Consider the following 7,196-nt stretch of genomic DNA (forward strand, 5'->3'; position numbering starts at 1 on the left):
CTGACTGCGAAATATTTAATAATTTAAGATAATTATTAACACCAACTATACGATGTATTATCTTAAACTGAAAATAACGGATCCGTGTAGATAAACATGATCTAACAGGAACTAAGAAAATTGGTACTTAACATTGCAATATTTGTTTGGAGCATTTGAGCAATTTTTATCGACTGAAGCAAAGTTATAAAAAAATGCAGTGATGTAATGGTTTCGTTGACTGTGTAATGACACAAATGAATATATAAGTTGCTTCTAAGAATGGACATATACATGTCTATCGGAATTGGATATCTGCAGTACAATATTCAAGTATTGACCAACAAGTATATCGATGATTTCTTCTCTAATTCTTGTGGTGATGGCGAGAAACCATAGGATATCAATCTTAAATCTAGATGCTTTCCATCAGGGATAATGCGTAAATTCAATTTGCGGTAATAAAGGCCATTGTAAACAACTCTGCTGGAGCCAAGGAGTGTCTCTAAGGACTGATGATAGCTCAAGTGTGACCTGTTTGCGACGTTCAGTGCGTGAGGAGTCATGTTTAGTGCTCTTATAAGATAAAACGGAGAGTGACAATTCTATTTTTGCTATCAAGAGTGCTCGTCACAAAAAGAGGTAATGATGATGATTTTATGTATAGTGGATAGGTTATAGCGGATAGGACAGGACTGCATGTTGTACAAAACCCATGAATAAGCGATTGTGGTATGAGGAGGTAACGGTGCGAGTTACTTTTGTATTCTTTAATGATACCACATTGACTATAACGGACAAGAAAATGGAGGGGGTATTGAATAAAACTGTATTACAATTTGATTTATAGATAAGAGTAATTATTTAATATTATTGAAACATTATTTTGACAAAAATACTCTGTAGAAAGAATTCAAATGAAATGAAGGTAAATGAATCATATCTATATCAGAAGAACCCATATGTCATTACATATTATATCCTCTTTGGGTTAAAAGCCTCAACTACAAAATGTTAAAGAGCAACACACATATTGACAGGAGAGTTACATCATACGTTTCCTGTGAAATTACTCTTTATACGGCATGTTCTACATGTTTTAAAATTTGCGAGCGATATCAAATTAGGGCTTCATGGTACAGGGTAGGTAATACAAAAACAAGGTATACTTTTTAGTAGTCTTGCAAGGAAAGGACTCCTTAGAAGAGGAAATAATGTATTTGATTCACATTCCCATAGATTGTGTAGGAAAACTTGTTATTTTTATATCAAATACATAAAATGATGCTTTTGTCTTACGTATGTGAACGATAATATTGCAGAAGTTCTATGAAGAGATGATTTAGATTTTGGCAAAATGTTTTGTTGTAAACATGATGCCAAACATATATCTAATTAATTTCTTTCAGATCAAAACTCCATAAATTAAGGTGATTTCAATCAAAAATTATGCAATGTAATTGTTGTCATCAATGTTATGATTGCGTGCAGTTGCATAAAGTAAGAAAAATCGAAAAGATTCGCCGATTGCTAAACACATTGACAAATACAAAAAAAGCACATATATACGGTCAATTCATGGCAAAAGTACATTTTTTTTCAAAAATGTAGAGAAGAGATGATGTTTATAAATGCTATTCTGTAGTATCTATCTATTTCTATTTTGATTTTCAAAATATTGTAAATGAGCCATAGAGAGAACAAAAGGCAGATATGACGGATTAACATTTTGAATGAAAAACAAATCGACGAATGTTGACTTTAATCATAATGTTATCTCAAAAAGCCCGTTCCATCAAAATCGAAAAGTTACATTTCTTGAAATCTCAGTTGTAAGTGTACTTCTTTACAACAAATGAGATCATACCTAACTGTCTAAAAGGGGGAAAATTAAATCATCTGTCTGAAATTTTGAGGATGTCCATCACTCCCATACATCTCTTGAAATTAAATAAATGTGACATTTGGTATATTGTGTATGCAAATGTCTTGACTTCTATTCAAAGGTAGTTTTGAAGTGGTACCTTTCCCCCATCTTAATATTAAAAAGGATAGTATTATCTACCATTGAAAAGATGTAAAATATATGTAAATAGATTTATATTCTCAGCTGTTGGATGATTCTGTCCATTTTGCCTCAAGCTCTTGGAATCGTCGTTTTATTTTGTTTCTGGCGACAATAGGTGCATCGCATAATCAAAGTCGTCCAGCTTTGAATAATAATTGATTTATTGTTTGTCGGTCAAGAAGGATCATGCCTAAAAGCATATTTTTATCTTCTTTTCACCATTGATCTGCAGGAGATCGATATCAATAGGTTGATAACACTTCGCGTCACAATAGATTTTTTATTCATTAATCTTCATTTATTCCCGTTTCTTGATGTGGAATTATTCGAGACAATATCGGATAGGAAAGACACTGTAATTCAATTACAACACTGTTACATCTTGCGATGTTTCGCAGCGTTCCATTGATTTTGTTTTCAACTTTCAAAATGTCTTTTTATGTAACCAGGATCTTATGCTACAGTCACAAAGGTTCGTACGAACGATAAATTCGTACGAATCTCCCTGTTTTTCCATTGGATTCCCGAATTTCCATTGTCTGAAAATCGTTCGTACGGCGTTCGTAGCAGTTCGTAATGATATTTGTGACGGAGGCTTAAGCTTACCAAGCGTTTTGAGCTATATTTGCGTAAAACTGGGCCGAGATAATACGATCATAAATGTCGTCAATGATTCCATATTCATTCTCGCAATTTGATTTCAATAAACATTAATAAGTATGCGCACTTTTAACAGAAGAAATACGTGTTTTAAAATATTATCAGATAAGGCCTTGAACATGTCAATATAATTTTTTTTTTGTTCGAATGAATGATTGGATTACTATCATGATCATCATCCACCTTTAACTTTTAGTTAGAGTTTTATAACATTGTTATCTCCACTTTTTTGACATGTTTTGGCAAATGTGGTGGCGCAATTTTCGTCATTCTCAATGTTATTCTCTTTTTCCTTTGTTGACCAACATATGATCTCGCTTACATTCACAAAACTACTTTGGTCGCAATTTGATCAGGTAAACCTAAAGAATACTTAGCTCATGATTTGCATCCAAGACTACTGGATAGGAGGGTAAAATAGGACAGACGTTAAAAATATATGATTATGAATAGCCTATATCGTTTCATTGAGCTCCCATAAACCAATTTCAGAAGAAGAAGAAAATATTCAAGGCTACTGTGGGCCCTTAAAATTGTGATGTTATAACTAAATGTGCATATTCTGTTTTCTCCTACCATGCCTCACTATCTTGAAATCTATAAAACGATTAACAAAATCAAAATCAATTTCGTTTTGTTTAAACCTGTAACGGACGTAAGAAAATCCCACTTTCAACCTGTACATTTCCTATATTTGGAACAATGAATGCATTATGGACAGTTCCGCTTCTGTGGTCACATGTCATGAAACTTTTAGGCGTTGGTTACTTTTAAATTACCTCTGTGCCGAAGTTGAGAAAGGCTACTTTTATTTAATTTATTTCAAGGAAATGAAGACTCACATTTTCCATGACAGGTAGAACATTCAGGTCAGGTACGCAAGGTATTTTCATATATATCGACAAACCTCTCGGCGTAATATCGATATAAATAAGTTTTGTGTAGATGGCGCTAGACAGCATGTTCTACAATGCTTAGGTCACAGAGTACATGCCCCCTTGCAAATTCCATGTTTGATCATTCTTTAATACGAAACATTTTCTAGCTTACTTACATGTATATTGAACTATTTCATAATATACACACATTTTGAAAGAATGATAAATATGGAATGAAAAGAGTTATATTGAATGATTTATAAAATGAAAAGAGTTAATATTGAAAGATTTATAAAATAAAAATTTAATTAAATGGACAAAACGTCTATTTATAATGCAAATGTATATAAATGTGTTTCTGTATTTCCAATGCAAATGTGGAAATAAATTCAATTCAATTCAAATAAACTGAAAATGGTATTCATCTGTAAAAATCAAAGAAATCATTTAAGCTAAATTTATTCTCCTCTTCTGGAGGAAAGCAAGAAAATAATCAGACAAAGAGCGCAGTATCTGGATGCTTCCTCATCATAAAAACATATACATGTACATCCAGAGATTTCCTCAGTCAAATGAAGTACCGACACGATGGTTCTCTCCTTGAATATTTAAACAAATAATAATAATGATCAATCGAAAAATAAACAAACAAACAAACTGAATTACGCGTTTGATCGTCTTGGTGATTTATTTGCACGTTACGGACATCAGAAGGTCTTCATCAGCTTGTGCCTCATCCGGTCAATCCATCTACCACGGCGTTGGCCTCCATGCACAGTCGGTTATTAGTGGGTCAACCACTAATCATCCCCGTTACCTTTGCATTGATCCCATTCCGTCCCCGCCTCTCTCTCTCACGCCACAAGACGTATCGTCTGCGGAAGTGACGTCATCAACGTATGTCACTGGACACATTGATTGATCACGTGTTCCGCAACAGGTAAGGTGAATTGGCAGGCGCGGATCCAGGATTTCTTAGGGGAGGGGGCCCAACTTTTTTTTTTTTTGCTCCCGAAAATTTGAAAATCGCGCCGGCCGAAAAGTCGCTCAGTGGGGGGGGGGGGGAGGGTGGTACAGAGCACAATTTTTTTTTTTTTTTTTTTTTTTTTTTTTTTTTTTGCTCCCGAAAATTTGAAAAACGCGCCGGCCAAAAATTCGCTCAGTGGGGGGGGGGGGGGGGGGGGGGGGGGGGGGGGGGGGGGGGGGGGGTAGTGAGCACATTTTTTTTTTTTTTGATCCTCAAAAAAATTTCAATTTGCACCCCCCCTTGAGCGCCAGGGGGGGGGGCCCAACCCCCAAAAATCGTAAAAATCACGTGATTTTACATGATTTTTTTCTCAAGGGGGGGGCCCGGGCCCCCCGGGCCCCCCCCTGGATCCGCCACTGTGAATTGGCGACCTTCATCATGACATCAATCACCCAGAAAACACAAACACTCTAGGGTTACACCATTTTAATCCAGCTAAGATGGTGTATTCCAGAAATATGTGTTAGTTCACGGAGATTAGAAGGAATTAGTCAACTCATTTCCGACTTTTAAATTATAGTTGAAATTATCCTCGATCATGTTACAACTTACACGTTGAATAGAAGGTTTAGCCGTATTTTTGTTTGCTTGTTTGTTTATTGGTGTTGTTGGATTTTTGGGCGTAATGTCACCCATAACGGATGGCAAAACTGGGGCAGTTATGATAGTCCCTCTCTGTTAACTGAATGTTTGGCCAACAAAGTCTCTTAATACTCATTTTAGCCACGCTAAAAGTATTTATATATTTATAAATATCTTTAGTTATTTCAAAGTGAAGACCAAAAAAACAAAATATATGACAATGTAAGGAACCTTGCAACGATAACGCTTTTATTTCTATTCTAAAGAGTAGATTGCATTTGTAATGATATCCCATTCATGATTAAGTTCATTAACTTTTTTTCTTCAAATATAAACTGTTTGAATAACTGTAAATAGTACGGATCAACAGTTTTCCACGCCTTCCTATCTAATAGAAGGTGAACTCAACTTTAAAATCATTGATATCTTAATATTACAAAACTTTATTTCATCTGTTTGTCGTTCGTTCTAAAGATGATGGAATAATGATATTTTTTAAAATTTCAGTCAAACGTCCTTCACCATAACAATAATATTTATCATTCGAACATGACATGCTACAATAGGCCCCATAACAAAACGTATGCAGTGCAACAAATGAAACGACTTGGCAATACGAATCTTTCATCTAATACTTTTGAGACACAAATAGAAGACGCAATATTCATGACCAAGCAGGTATTTTACATGGCAATTCCATAGATGATCTGCTGAACAGAAAAAGACTTATGACCGCTTGTGGGTGAACAGGTGAGAGCGCCATCACAACAAATTCTACCTTTTTCGGTGACGGGTTAGAGAGTTACAACGCCGCGGCGCGCCGCCTGCTAAAGTTACCCATGTAGCGCCTACTTTTTACTAAAGGGAGAGGGGTAAAGTAGCCCTCACTTTTAAAGTGTGATGCAACTTTTATACTCGATGTTTGGTTTTGTTAATGGCATTCTTATGTATTACATAATCAGATGACCTTTGTACTTTTTTCAAGATCCATTTTCCTTTTTAAAAGCAAAACGTAGAGGTTTGCGATGATTCGTATTTTAAAGAAACTGAGTTCTGTCCCTTTGCCCAAGTAAAAAGGTGCCTGGGAGAAAAAAGAAGAAATTAATTATACTGTCCTACACGACAACTAGTATAGCAGTTTAAAGATAAACTTGAGTTCTGGTAAAAAAAAGAAAATGAATTCTCACAGAATCTAACGAAACATACACTGACTGTTCAAGATTACAAATAAATGTCATTTGCCAAACAATTTTGGAAGAAAATCTATACTGGCTGAGTAATGAGCATAGAAAGATAAGGAAATCAGGGTAGTACTAGCCCCGACACCACGTGTGTTATCCCATATACATCTTTATGTGTAAGTGATTGTTACTTTACCAAGACTGCCAAATTTATGGTGATTTTGATGACTCCAGAACCTTGCATTACACACCATTACTTACATGCTATATGATCAACTTTTCTGATCCATTCCACACCTTTTGTTTCACAATGCAATCGCATTACCAGAACTCAAGTTTATCTTTCATGACTACAATACAATTCTCTGACAAAATTGCCCTCCTTAGATTCGCGTAGATTTAGTGATTTCATATTTCAAATATTAATAACTTTCTTAGTTTTGGTTCGATTTATTTTCAACTTTCGCCATTCCGTTTACCTTTTTAATTTTTTTTGTTGTACAGATGAATATATTCCAAAGGTTGGATTATTCTTCCTATAAAGGTATGTACATATATGAATGATAGAGAGTGAAAGGACACAGAGAAAGGGAGACCTATGTAGATAGTAATGGTACAACACTAACTACCATTTTTTTATAAAGGACTTTTACCTCTCGGATTTATCACGACTAAAAAAATTATGCTCTGTTTCCATTTATCAAAAGTAGATTAACAAAACAAAAGAAATAAATCACGTTTTGAGGCTTTTGATTTCGCCTTTCAAATTGAAATGCACACTAAATAACAACCTTATCTAATAGCAAGTAGAAAACTCAGAG

This window comes from Strongylocentrotus purpuratus, unplaced genomic scaffold, assembly GCF_000002235.5.
Source record: "Strongylocentrotus purpuratus isolate Spur 01 unplaced genomic scaffold, Spur_5.0 spur5_scaffold_5, whole genome shotgun sequence".
NCBI lineage: Eukaryota > Metazoa > Echinodermata > Echinoidea > Camarodonta > Strongylocentrotidae > Strongylocentrotus > Strongylocentrotus purpuratus.